The 15,001-nt window shown below is 43.5% G+C and overlaps 1 protein-coding gene across 4 annotated transcripts in view; it reads right to left on the bottom strand.

Moving 5' to 3' along the window:
- LMOD1 (leiomodin 1) overlaps positions 1–15,001 on the bottom strand; it is a 329,884-nt gene that overhangs the window by 167,801 nt on the left and 147,082 nt on the right. The gene's annotated exons all lie outside the window — the stretch shown is intronic.

The raw sequence follows: 15,001 nt of genomic DNA, 5'->3' as shown, positions 1-15,001 counted from the left end.
GGGTATTAGCAGGGGAATAACACTGTATAATCATTTCCGTGCAGTAATTCTGTTTTATGTTTATTTTTGCTTAAGTTGTCCAATGTGGCCTACCCGAAAATGGCTACCATCTACAGCCTGCACTCGAGTAGATGGAAATTTACAAAAAGGCTTCGCTCTGCCTGTGGCCTTGCACCTCCGATGAACTGAAAAGCCATAAGCATGATGACAAGTCCGGGACATCTGCCAAGAGCCCCTGGAAGACGGAGAAGTTGCAAAAGTTGAAATATTGACTACACAAACTTGTTATGATCCCATCATTTGAAACAAATTTATCCGGTAGAGACATCCGTAAATGTATCGAAATTAGTCATGAACATTCAATTTTCTATTCATTATTTGGGACAATCTATGCGTGAGAAAATCTTGCATAATATCGAAAAAGTACCAAGATGACATTATTTCCGCCATTCATCCGTTCTGAACAAAGAAATGTAACTTTATAGAATGTAAATTTAGTATAAACATGAGCAGACTAGAGAGGTCTAGTGCCACTTCTTCCCGGGCTGATGATCCGAGGTCCCCATGCTGACGGAGAGGACGATGACTCTACATGACGGCAGAAAACTCTAATTCTTCTACAGAGGACCGGTTCTGACTTAGGATCTGACATTTAGACAGAATAGGTAAATATGAGAGAAATGAATTTGCATTTAATTGGCTTTTCTTACAATTTTAGATAAACAAATAATTCTGTTTGAATTTCTGTGTCGGGTGATTATTTCTGGTCATTTATTGAACTTATTGTGTATTCTTTGAAATGTATTTTGCTAGATTCATAAGCAACTATGCAGATGCCATTGACCTCAAAGTACAGGCAGATCGGATATGCTTTTTGAAAGGTGTTTCTCCTTTACGGGGCACGGATAGAGTGATTTAGGATGAATGTTGGTGTAATGGGCCCCACCAGCGTGTGATGTGTGTATGCGTGTGTGACTGTGAAATCATTCCGTCCGTGGAAGTAGAGGAGATTCGGAAGCTCTGATCTGCACCACAGCGAGGTTTCCGTCTTGTGTTTTATTTTGTAGTCGAGCGAGCCCAGAGATGGAGAAAAACAAAAAGGGCAATAGAGATATTTATTTTACACAAGCGAGCCTGAAACAAGAATGGCTCTATCTTTCTATCTATTCCTAGGCACTGGTTCTTTTCTTAAAATAATTGTGAATTTGTGTCCACTTTTCTGCCCCTTTTCAGCTCCACTGCTGCTCAGTCTTTCCCAGCGGGCTTGAACGGTATTTTGCAGTGCATATTTTCAGTGCTGAAAGGCCGCTGTGGCACAATTCTATTGGCAACACCTTGCACGTACTTTCAGTTTGGAGCAACTATAAGCGCACATTTTATTAACCAGCCGAGGAGGTGCATTAGAAGGGCCCACCACAGTGAAGGGCTCAAAAAATCTTAATTTGACAACTGCCTCCTTGCTCTTGTGCCAACGTCAAGATGTGCAGACCCAGGTGAGGTTATCTTTTCCAGTTTAACAGGTTTATGGCATTGCCCTAACTGAAAGGTTAAATACCGTGTGTCTGTGTGTGTATGTTTGTGTGTGTGTGTTTTAATGACATTTGTGAGTCACCACATTTCTTTGAAGAGTCAAAGACAGAAACCGGCTTAAATGAGGCACACACGAAGTCCAAAGTGATGTTTTCATTGAGAATATTATTAAAACGGGCTAAAGGGCATAATAAGAATACATCTGTTTTTAGGTTTCGCTTGCGCTGGGCTTGTGAAATCTGTTGTATTTAATACAAGCATTAGCAAAGTCAATATTTTTCACCAATGTGAAATCTATTAGCTTTTTCAACGTCTTTTACATATTGCACAGCAGTTGAGGTGCTGTGGAACATGGCTCAAAGTAAATAAACTGAGAATAAGGGGTGGAGGAGCACTCCTTATATTCTTGCTTTCTCAAAGTATTTAAAAAACGCAAACTGGTCGTTTAATGGTGCTACAGCGCTACACTTGCTGTCAGTCCAAGTGTTTTGTCAAAAAAATGCTATTACAAGTACGGTAACTTGTGTGCACTGTTCACTGGGTTGTAACCAAACCCTTGATTTTAATCAAAATATTTCATTCTAAAGTAATACTCAACACTAATGATCATTTCTGCATGAAAAAGATTCTTATTTATCATATCTTCGTCATCATCATAAATACAACGAGAACATAAAATTAAATTATTCAATGATTACACATCAGAGACATTACCCAGCTATTCATGTCCCAACACATAATAACAGCTCATGAGTCAACCATGTGTCAAAAAGTACAAACTCCATTAACTGCCCAGCATGTCAGACGTTAATGTATGTGAATAAAACCGTGTTTCAAAAAGTGGTCTGGAATATAGTGCTTACACACCCAATGTGCTAGAAGAACTTCAAACAGGTCTAATGGGTGAAAATACCTCATGTTGAAATTCTGTCAATCTGTTGCGTATTGGTCATAGGTCCTGCCCTATGTAAGGAAACAAAGTGTATTATCTACTGTGTCCTGGAACACAACTTAATGCGGAACATGCAATAGTCTGCGATAGCTCACCTGTAGATTAAAGATATTCCCTCCTTATCTAGATGCCGTTTGAACACCACGTGTCAAGAGCTAAAACAGAGTGAGAACAAATCTCAACTAAACCACAATGCATGAAAACAAGATATCCTAGTATAGTGCCATTGCGTTTCACACACGCTTACCTGACAAATGAGTAGTTGCCTAGCGTAGTGTCAAACAGACAGAAAGAAGAAGAAATCCTGGGTGAGAAATGGCATAGACTTTAAAATGTAGAACCGGCTTCCAGCTGGTCAAAAACAAAAACCATCTCCGCGTGATATCTTACCGACAGAGACGCCGCTCAGATCAAACTTGCTAATACTTTGCTTCTGCATACTTCGTTTACCAAAGTGCCTGCCGGGTTATTTACCCTCTAATGTCATAAAGATAGAAATTAGACTGTGCGAACCAAGATACGGCCGCCATCTTAACGTGAGCAATACGACACTGCTGGCTAATCATGTATTGTAGCTACATGAAACCTAAATGGATAAAACGCCAATGTTAACCCTGCGATAACGACCTAGTATATGCGAATCAATGAAATAAAAGCTGGAACACAATACAGAATTGGTGAACACTAATACCTGAAAATCAACAGATGCACGGGTGTACATTGCTGGAAATATACGATTTGAATGTGAATGGAGACCTTCTAACAATACGAGAGAGCACTATGTAACTTCTGCATTTCTAACGAATCACAAAGCCACTGTGCCAGTTTGTGATCAACTACTGCGTCGGAAGGAGAAATAACAAGCCTGCATGAGAGAATACAAGATGCTAGGAATAACAGAACCATACAATCTCAATAGATTCTGTTGAACAAATCTCAAGTAATGTGCCTGACGTACACGTTTCATGCAGAAATGAGCATTAGTGTTGAGTATTAATTTAGAATTAAACATTTTGATTAAAATCAAGGGTTTGGTTACAACCCAGTGAACAGTGCACACAAGTTACCGTACTTGTAATAGCATTTCTTTTGACAAAACACTTGGACTGACAGCAAGTGTAGCGCTGTAGCACCATTAAACGACCAGTTTGCGTTTAAATACTTTGAGAAAGCAAGAATATAAGGAGTGCTCCTCCAGCCCCTTATTTTCAGTATATTACCACTGTCTAGGGGGAAGCACCCACAGGAAAGATGTCTTTTGACTCCATAACGAAGATAACGGAAAATAGGGCAACAACTAAGGTGTACACTAAAGATGAAGTCACAGAAATATATACCCTTATACAAGAAGTTAAATCAGCAGATACACACGGAAGCTCAATTACCCAGCAATTAAGACAATTGGAATACATTACCAGACGGCAATTAAACCAGAAATTCTATGCTTCAACATTAGTCCAGTATCACAAAGCTAAACGGCTACCCAGAGGACTTCGTCTATCCATCAAACCAATGTTATTTCATTTTCATCTCAATTCTTTGTTCATGGACAAATGGTACTCCATTTTGAATAAGTGTTCATTGGAACTAATACTTTTAATAGTGGCGGAACTGTCAAAGACCATACGTGAATTAGAGGAGGAAATCTTCAATCTCAAAAGTGAATTAGAACTCAGGATGGAAAACAACGCTTGGCAATTACAACTTGAAGTGCTCAACCAGAAGTTGGAAAAATATAACAAGGAACTGCAGGGAGGGAAGCTACGCAAGTTCAAAAGAGATATGATAGATTATAAACTTAATGAAGTTTACACATGGGCTGAGATCTAAGCTCACCAGAGATTTGATCAAAAGAAAACAACTATGACATCAGAGAAAAGTATTGCCACTGAAAAAGAAGCATCGACTAATAGAGCATCAGCCCAGACTGTTATCACCCAACTACAAAGCACAGGACCCACAACGGAATCAGGCCAATCACCTCATTCTTCTCTTTCGGTACCTTTTTTATCACAAGCCCCAGATCAAGGCTAACCACCAACCTCTACAAGACGGAGCACACAAGCATCATCCGAAAAACCAGGAGAGATCAAAGAAAAAAGCGGCAAGTCACTACGCAGTGGAAAGACAGTGGCTTAGTGATTAACATTTCTTCCACGCAATTGACTCACCAACAAACCAGTGTACTGGGCAGGGGCATGTCATTTGTTCTCACCAATAAAACTAATCATTTGGAAGTTCAAGTAAACTTTTACATACTAATGAGAACACTGAGACTACCCCACTATTTCACCAACATTGTGACTACAGATATGGTGCCGGAGGAACTCACACCCACCATCTTTAAACCTAAGAGCACTTTCGTGCCACCAGTCTCACATAAGATGCTTGACACATTTGAAATCTTAGTCCATAAAGATCTCACAAGTTTGAATTTCAACAGCAACAGAAGCAACAATTTAACAACTCATGATAAAAAGGCCATTAAAGCATTAGGAAATAATCCCAAGATTACCTTGCAACCAGCTGACAAGGGAGGAGCAATTGTTGTCATGGACACCTCATTCCATCAAGCAAAGGTCAATGCACATGCTGATGATGAAAACACATATCTCCGTTTCTCGCATGATCCTACATTTCAGCTACAAGGCCTGTTGGAGAACATTTTGCAAAATGCATTGGAAGAGGATTGGATCAATGAACAAACCAAATCATTTCTGACTACTAGCAACCCAAGAAGGCCCAAGCTATATATGATTCCAAAAATTCATAAGGATGCGCTCAACCCTCCATTCCACACTATAGTCTCAGGGTGTGGTTCGATTTTTGACCCACTTGGCAAATTCTTGGATTTTTACTTACAGCAATTTGTACAAGGATGGAAATTATACCTCAAAGACACCACTCATTTTCTACAGAAATTACAAGAGGTTGAAGTGGATAGTTCAGACGGGATATTTATTTATTTATTTTTATTTATTTTTTGCTATTTTTAAAGCGCGCAAATACCCATACAGGTGTCTCGGCGCTAGTGATCACAGAACTTCCTACACTTTGACGAGGTGGTTAGGCAGAGGAGAAAAGCCATGTCTTGAGGTTTTTTCGGAATTTAAGGAGCGTGGGGGCGGTTTTGATGTGCAGTGGAAGGCTGTTCCACAATTTAGCAGTGGCTGTAGTGAAGCACCTGTCTCCCCAAGTGGCCTTTTTTGTCCGAGGGACAGACAGCATGAAAGCTGTGGAGGATCGAAGGGTTCTGCGATGCTCCAATGGGCGTAGAGCTTCTTTTAGGAACTTAGGCCCTGGGTGGTTAAGGGTCTTATAGGCTATGCAAAGGGCCTTAAATTTTATTCGGCTCCTGATTGGGAGCCAGTGGAGCTCTTTGATGTGATGGGAGACAGATGTGAATTTGGAAATAGAGAGTAAGGTTCTGGCAGCCGCGTTTTGCACGGTCTGGAGTTTGTTGAGGACTCCTTCCTGAGCATTAAGAAGCAGAGAGTTGCAGTAATCCGTTTTAGAAAACACTAAAGTACTGATAAGTGTTTTGCCGGCTGACTGTGGTAGATAAGGAAGGAGTTTCTTGATTTTTTTGAGGGTGTAGAATGCAGATGATACAACAGCATTGGTGTGATGGTGGAAAGTCAGTTTGTTGTCAAAGATGACTCCCAGGTTGCGGACCTTAACCACCGGTTGGGGGGGAGATCCCAACTCCGGTGGCCACCATTGTGGGGACCATGCTGGTTTCAAGCTCCCGAATGTCATCACCTCCGTTTTATCAGAGTTAAGTTTAAGACAGTTTGATGACATCCAGGAGCTTATTGCCTTCATTCCCTCCTGAAAGTTGGCTGCCACGCTAGCTCCATTATTGTACACCGATAGTACTAGTTGCGTGTCATCGGCGTACGTGGTAAGGGCAATACCATAAGATTTTATCACCCTCGCCAAGTCCGATACATAGATATTAAAAAGCGTCTGACTTAGCGAGGAGCCCTGTGGAACGCCGCAGGGGAGTGAGAAGGTCTGGGAGGTGAAGATACCCAATTTGACAGTCTGTGGACGATTGGCGAGGAACGAAGCAATCAGATTTTTAGCTGTTCCTCCTATTCCCAGAGCTGCGACACGGTCGATCAAGGTGATATGATCGACCGTGTCAAATGCAGCGGAGAGATCAAGGAGTATCAAGACTGCTGATCCTCCCTTGTCCATGGTTGTTCTGATTTCGTCTGCAGCTTTCAGTAGTGCCGTCTCTGTCCCGTGTCCCTGCCTAAAACCGAACTGTGTGTCATCTAGCAGATTGTTGTCGTTGATGTATTTTGATAGCTGCATGTTCATGGACTTTTCAAAAATCTTTGCTGGAAATGGGAGACAGGCGATGGGTCTATAGCTTGCTGGGATAAGAGGGTCTAGCGTTGGTTTTTTCAGCAATGGCTTTATAATCGCCTCTTTCCAGACTGAGGGATATATACCTGTTGCGAACATAGCATTGCATATGGTAGACAACGAAGGGGAAATTGCTTCCGGTATGCGGTTGAGAATGGAAGGGGGACATGGGTCGAGGGGGAGCCGGATTTAGTGCTGGCTACCAGACGTTGAATGTGATCCTTATCCACGGCGTTGAAAGATAGTAAAGTTGGCTGAGTGCTCGTAAGGGGAGGACTCGAAGAAGGTAGGGGGGCAGAGCGTGAGAAAGTCTGGAAGATGGAACTGACTTTTTCCTCGAAGAAGCTGGCCAAGGCATCTGCCAGTGATTGAGAGCCTTCTAAGGGCGGCGTCGGGGGGTTGGATAGAGTGGTAACTACCCTGAATAGTTCTCCTGACGAGTTTTTTGCCTGATTGATTTGAGTGATAAAGTAATGGCTTTTTTCAGTGATTATCGCTCTTTTGTAGATGGCGAGGGCATTTTTATAGTTGGATTTGTCTGCAGGGCTGTAGTTGCGACGCCATTGTCTTTCGAGGTTCCTGCAGTATTGTTTCTGCATGCGTAGGGCCTCAGTGAACCATGGGGCTGAAGGTATTTTCCTGTTTCGGTGTGATGATTTAAGTGGGGCTAGCTTATTACAGGCCGTGTCTAGGTTTGTCAGGTAGTTTGCGGATGCTTTGGTAGGGTCATGCTCATTGGGAATATAATTATCCTGTATCATCTCTGCTAATTGTGTTATGTTAATGTTTTTCCAGTCTCTGTATGTTGAACGGGCTGGTACAGTGAGGCTTGGTTTGGTGGAGTTTATTTGCACTGTAAAACAAATAGCTGAGTGGTCTGTCCAGATTAGTGGAATTATTTGGGTGATATTTACAAGAGGACTGTTGGTAAATATACCGTCTAATGTGTGACCTGCCTGATGAGTCGGGGAGTTAATAAGTTGTATTAGGCCTGCAGCTTCAAGGTCTGCAAGAAGTTGCGTGGTATCGTGGTTATTCGAAGTCTCAAGGTGAAAATTGAAGTCACCTAGTAGCGTAAAATGAGGGGCGTCGGCGACTGCTTCGATTAGACTACCTATGTTAGCTAGGAACTTAGCTCTTGACCCTGGAGGGCGGTAGATCAGCATTCCCTTGAAGGATGATTTTGCTGATAGGACTAGAGTAAATGTAAGAGACTCATATTCTGGGCATGTATATGGTTTAGTCGAGAGTTTGAAGTGGCTTTTGTAAATTATGGCAATGCCGCCACCTCTTTTTATTGGTCTGTCTAGTCTACAAACATTGTAGTTGATTGGAGTGGCTTCTGCAAAATCGGGTCCTGAGGCGTCATCGCCCCATGTCTCGGTGACAAACAGTAGGTCCAGTTTGTGCGCGTCGATCAAGTCGGCGATTTCTGTTTTGTGTTTGGGGAGGGATCTGGCGTTTATTAACGCTGCTTGAATTGAAGGTAAGTTATTTGTTGGAGGTTTCCCGGAACGTTTGATGCAAGTCGGACATAAGAGTGGACCTAAGATGTGATTAGAGTAGCTTAAATACGGGGGTATATGCGGTTGGTCCGCTAGATGTCTCAGTTGTAGTAATTCATCGGTGGAATAGGTTAGTCTCACCGTGTCCGTAGAAGGCCGTGGAGCTGGAGTTGCAGGGGGGGTGGCCGTTGGCCCGTCCTCGGCGCGGACGAGCGCAGACGAGCTTGCCTTATGCGTGCCTTCGGCGCGCAAACGGCGCTCCCGCTGCGCTCGTCCGCTGCGCTTGCGAGGATGGCACATTTGGGGAGAGGGTGGGTGTGGCCAGAGAGATGGGCGTGGCCTCACGAAGCAGCGATGGCGGCCCTTTCACTGTCTATCCCGCGATGCAGCGCTAGCTCCGCTGCTCGTGGGGTGCCCTGGTAGGCTTTAGGTGCTGTCAGCCTCAGTAAAGGAGTTAGGTAAGTTTAAAATCATGTAAAAGCACAAAATACAATTTTTAAAAACACGAGTGATTCTGCCCTCCGGCTTCCGCCTCAGAGGTGTAGGAAGTAATCACCAGCGCTTTCAGTCAGCGCTTAGATATAGACGGGGGAGTGGGCGTGGCCAGAGAGATGGGCGTGGCCTCGCGAAGCAGCGATGGCGGCCCTTTCACTGTCTATCCCGCGATGCAGCGCTAGCTCCGCTGCTCGTGGGGTGCCCTGGTAGGCTTTAGGTGCTGTCAGCCTCAGTAAAGGAGTTAGGTAAGTTTCAAATCATGTAAAAGCACAAAATACAATTTTTAAAAACACGAGTGATTCTGCCCTCCGGCTTCCGCCTCAGAGGTGTAGGAAGTAATCACCAGCGCTTTCAGTCAGCGCTTAGATATAGGCGGGGGAGTGGGCGTGGCCAGAGAGATGGGCGTGGCCTCGCGAAGCAGCGATGGCGGCCCTTTCACTGTCTATCCCGCGATGCAGCGCTAGCTCCGCTGCTCGTGGGGTGCCCTGGTAGGCTTTAGGTGCTGTCAGCCTCAGTAAAGGAGTTAGGTAAGTTTGAAATCATGTAAAAGCACAAAATACAATTTTTAAAAACACGAGTGATTCTGCCCTCCGGCTTCCGCCTCAGAGGTGTAGGAAGTAATCTATGCACTATGCACTATCGACGTTGCAGCTTTGTATACGTCCATACCGCACGAAGCAGATCTAGAAACAGTGGAATGGACCCTACTCCAAATGGGAGATATTGGCATGGAAAAAATCTTCATCTTACAACTGTTAAAATTCAGTCTATAGCACAGCTATTTTTCATGGCAAGGTCAATTTCTTGCTCAACTTACGGGGACCTCCATAGGTTTTTCGGGGCCCCCCACATATGCTAATACCTTTATGGCACTATTTGAGCATGAAAATATCATGACCAATCCAGTATGGTGGCATAAGATCAAAATGTATTGCCGGTACATAGATGATATATTCATCATATGGACAGAAACCAAGGAGGAACTTATAACAATGATAGATACGTTGAACACCATCAATCCTAAGATACAATTCACCTATAACATTGAAGACCAGAGCATCCATTTCCTGGATGGACTTGTGAGTAAATCTTCTACAGACACAAATTTCATCACTCAAATTTACTGTAAACCTACAGACTGAAATAACGCATTGGCGTATAACAGTTTTCACCCGAGAAGTTTGATTAAGAATCTGCCGTACTCACAATTTATTAGGATTAAAAGGATCTGCTCAGATCCTGATATCTGTACTCAGAAATTACTCAAATACAAACAACGGTACAAAGTACGCAGTTACCCAGATGAAATATTACAAGATTGCTTAAAACGTGTTGAGAACAAGGAACGCCAAGATTTATTTCATACTTTGGACAAAAGGAGAATAGTTTTTGTGTCTAAATTTTCAACTTCTTCAAACACAAGCAAAAAGATCATCAACAAAAGATGGGAACTATTGGAGAATTAAACCGATTTCAATGGTATCTTTCGGAATAAACCCCTATATGCGTACACCCGGGGTAGAAACTTACGCACTATTCTACCCATTACTGAACAACAAGATATGAAATAGGAAACTCTAGGCACTAAGAAAAAAAAACAACTGCGTACATTGCAATAATGTTATTACTGGTAACACCTTAATACATCCTACAACCAGCGAAAAGGCACAACTACGACATACAAGTGATTGCAATACGAACAATGTGGTTTATTGTATGAAATGTCCATGTGGCAAGGCTTATGTAGGGAAGACGGAGCACAAATTAAGGTTCGGATCACTGAACACAAAAGCAAAATTAGAGCCAGAAGCACCACATCAAGTTTAGCACTTCACTGGGAGGAGGCTAAACATACCATATCTCAATTAAGGTTCCAAATCATAGAAGAAGTGACATTGCAACCAGGGTGTGACAACACCAAGAAATTTCTTCAAAGAGAAATCTATTAGATTAAGCATCTGGACACTATGATACCTAAAGGTTTAAATGACTGTTTAGACATGAGTTGTTTCTTATAAACTGGACAATTGATCAGGATAGACTTCACTATGGCTTTAGAACAAAATACTACAACTATGCAGACATATTCTGCACTACATCACCTTATCAGCACATACATTAACACTCATGGTGGTGGGTTACTTATCATAGGGGGTACAGATCGGTTTTGTTTTCCTGTGCTTTGTTCATTTATCAGCTTCATTAGTAGAGTGTACGTCAGGCACATTACTTGACATTTTTTCAACAGAATCTATTGAGATCGTATGGTTCTGTTATTCCTAGCATCTTGTATTCTCTCATGCAGGCTTGTTATTTCTCTTTCCGGCGCAGTAGTTGATCACAAACTGACACAGTGGCTTTGTGATTCGTTAGAAATGCAGAAGTTACATAGTGCTCTCTTGTATTGTTAGATGGTCTCCTTTCACATTCAAATTGTATATTTCCAGCAATGCACACCCGTGCATCTGTTGATTTTTCAGGTATTAGTGTTCACCAATTCTGTATTGTGTTCCAGCTTTTATTTAATTGATTCGCATATACTAGGTCGTTATCGCAGGGTTAACATTGGCGTTTTATCCATTTAGGTTTCATGTAGCTACAATACATGATTATCCAGCAGCGTCGTATTGCTCACGTTAAGATGGCGGCCGTAGCTTGGTTCGCGCTGTCTCATTTCTATCTTCATGACATGGTAAGACTCTCTACACGGACCTTTAGACTCTGTTGATTGGTGGTGACCATTTGATCCTTACTTGTTAGCGGCAATTGGTGGCATCATTTTAACTACAGCAGGAGGATTTTTTTTTCTTTTTTTCTGCCACTTACCAAAGGGAAAGTTTTTATGTTATATTCTCTATGGGGCATTAGTGGAGTCATTCTTTTTTCTTTTTTGGGTGATTACTGCTTTATTGATTCTCACTTTTAATCACCACGGCGTGGCCTTGGGATATGATTTAGCTGATTTGTTTGCGCTCTCCTCCTGTTTTTATCTTTTTTATCAAGTTTTGTTTAAGAGGGGGAGTAACTGCTCTAGTTTTCAGTGATTTGATCATGGGAAAACATGCTTGTCTTCCTAAGAAACATCCTAAAGTCCCCATTCCTCCACCTTTACCCCAAACCTCAATAGACAGGATGCTCCAGAGGGCTATAGGTGTGGTAACGACTGAAATTGAGTTTACGGAGCGTCGCCTGTCCTTAACTCCTGATATTTCTTGGATGGTGCCTGAGTCACTTCCGCCGCAAGATATAACATCTGGATCTGCACCTAGCTTAATGGAAACTATAATAGGACCAATAGAGTCCCTTCCACCCTCACCCTCACCTCAAGCACTTCCATTGAACTTAGCACCTGGTGATGGTGGAATCTCTATTAGGTCATCCAGATATAGAGGTGGTAAAGCAGGTGATGGGGTGGTGAAGTCAGCAAATGTTGGAAATGATAAGGGCGGTACAACTACTAGAGCACCTAAAAATGGGGGATTGCAAAACATGTCTAGGGGCTGGTGCCAAGAGAAAGAGAACATCTGAGCTTACTCCTAGCAGAGAGGAACCTCCTGCCTCTAGGGGAAACCCCCTTTAATCACGAAACAACCCTAGACTTTCCTATCTGGGTAAGGAAGATGATAGTGGACTTAGAGGCACAATTGAGAGTAATTGTTAAGGAGGAGCTGGCCCACCTATTAATCCTTCTGGGTACTGGCCACTTAAGTGATCCCAGTAGCCAGGCAACCTGCATTGCTAGTACTGCCTCCGCTCTAGGGACAAGGGTTGATTGTAGTTCCCAGACGGACAACGTAAGGCACCCCTTTCCGGGCAATCTAGGTCCTTTAAATGCGGCACACACTAATGAGCTAAGGGTTGTTGGTGGAGCTGCGAGTGGGATGGGAACTCCAATCCAGTTAAGTCCCAAATGGGGCACCCAGAAGATTTAGGTATTCCATCGGCCCAAGAGAGGAGAGCTGGAACTGGACCAGAGAGCTCCTCTGATACGAATGAGTCTCTTGATCTTGTTTTGAATAAGTGGTCTCTAACTAGAAGCAGACCTGCCCATTTAGAGTATGGGGCGGGACGGGATAGGGTGGACTCTGTAGAAGTAGAAGGCAGTGGACAGGGATCACCAATAAAACCAACCATTAACCTGCCCCCTGCTTCACTACCTTATGTTGTCATACTGACTGGTGTACCTAAGCTAAAAAAAAGGACAGAAGGAAACCCAGTTTGATCTTAGGAATAAGTGTCTTTTTTGGTTGGTTAGGCACAAGCAGTTTTCCTACAACAGGGCAGGAGAAATAATAATGGTCCATAGAGTGGGTTGGGTGGGCAAGAACCCTAAATCCTTGCAAGGGGACTGTATAGTCATCAACTTTAACAACACTTTGACTGTACATACTTTAGTAGCCCAGTCGGCTGGTCCTTTTGCTCTAAATACCGGGATCAAAGCCCTTCCTTTGGACTTTTTTTTACTCCCACTGTCAATCTCGGACCCCAAACAACAAGACCCCAGTAAACTGGCCCCAAGTGCATCCAATTTTACACCCTCCCCCTAGACCTCTTTTATACAACATCCCAGTTGGCAATAGATTCGGGGTACTTGAGGAGGTTGACTGACTCAGGTCGACTGTTCCCCACGCTCTTGGTCATGGTTCCAGGCAGATGGATGGGGAACATGGGGACTGTTCTAGCGGGCAGAAGAGCCAGACCAACAATGGTGGAAGTGGGGAGGAGAAAGTGGTCTCCCAATTAGAAATTCAGCGGGGAGATATAGTCCATCTTGGGAGCCGTGGGCTGGTACTTAACCCCAGCCGCGGTCGGTAGTAGGAGTAACTGCAGGGCGGTGACGTGGGGAGGGGGAGGGGCAGGGTGGGGGGTAGTAAACTATGGATTCCGGAGGTTTACAGGTAAGTTAACATATAAATTAATAAAACAAATTTCTTTGCGTGCACTGCATCCCCAAATGCGATGCTGTGCACGCGACGAAATTTGTTTTATTAATTTATATGTTAACTTACCTGTAAACCTCCGGAATCCAAAGTTTACTACCCCACACCCTGCCCCTCCCCCTCCCCACGTCACCGCCCTGCAGTTACTCCTACTACCGACCGCGGCTGCTTAACCCACCAGCTCCTTATCCTTCTGACTCCTTAACTTTCACTCTTGGCAGGTTTGAAGCCCCAGGGAGTAAACCTGGAACGGACATCTTGGCCCTGTCGGCTCCAGTAAACCATAATCTCAATAATAGTAATCCCCAGCGCAGCAACCCAAACTCTGTCCACAGATTGAAGGTCCTATCTTGGAACATTGCTGGAATTTAAAACAAGCTTCATTCCCCTGACTGGGAGCAATGTTGGGGTGAATTTGAGGTGTGCATGTTCCAGGAACCTGGGCAAGGGAAGATGTTGTGAGGATGGGTTTTGCAACTTATAATGTAATGGCCTCCTCAGGGGGAAGAGGTAGGCCTTCTGGGGGATTGTCTACCTTGGTTGCTACCCATTTGAATTGCACTGTTGAACAGCTGGACACTTTGTCGGATGACATTCAGTGCACGGTACTCATGTTTTCCCCAAATAATAGAGTTGCTTTTATTAACATCTACTCTCGCCCGGTAATCATCACCCAGGAATCCCCCACCATAGACGCATTAAACTCATTTATAGATGCAGCCCCCCTGAATTTAAAATTGGTTATAGGGGGAGATTTTAACTGCCAATTTGAGCCTCTCGTTGCTTCCACTGATATTTCTTTTAGTGATGAGGATAGCTTGTGGTTAATTCCTGACCCCCAGATCCCCCCTGTTAAGGGGTGGACCCCACTGGTACTCCAGATTGATGTGGTTCTCCTAGCACACTCTTTGAGAGCATGCAATGGTCGGACCAAGTCGGATCAGCCAGGGAAGTTAACTTTTAATAGAACAGGACAAACTTCCCTTTTGGACTATATTCTAGTGGAGACCAGGCTATGGCAGTGGGTTGTTGACTTTGCTGTCATACCGAGACATGATAATGACCATCATTCCTTGATGCTGGAGTTGGAGCTCCCAGGCCTTTATAATTCTGTGGCCTCTGATTCTTCTCCAGCTAATAACTTAAAACTCACTAACAATAGAAGGAGAAATAGATGGGGCACAATGAAGCAGTCTCCGGAC

The sequence above is a fragment of the Triturus cristatus genome, chromosome 1_1 (genome assembly GCF_964204655.1).
Source record: "Triturus cristatus chromosome 1_1, aTriCri1.1, whole genome shotgun sequence".
NCBI classification, from domain to species: domain Eukaryota; kingdom Metazoa; phylum Chordata; class Amphibia; order Caudata; family Salamandridae; genus Triturus; species Triturus cristatus.
This window is presented reverse-complemented; position numbering and strand designations above follow the sequence as displayed.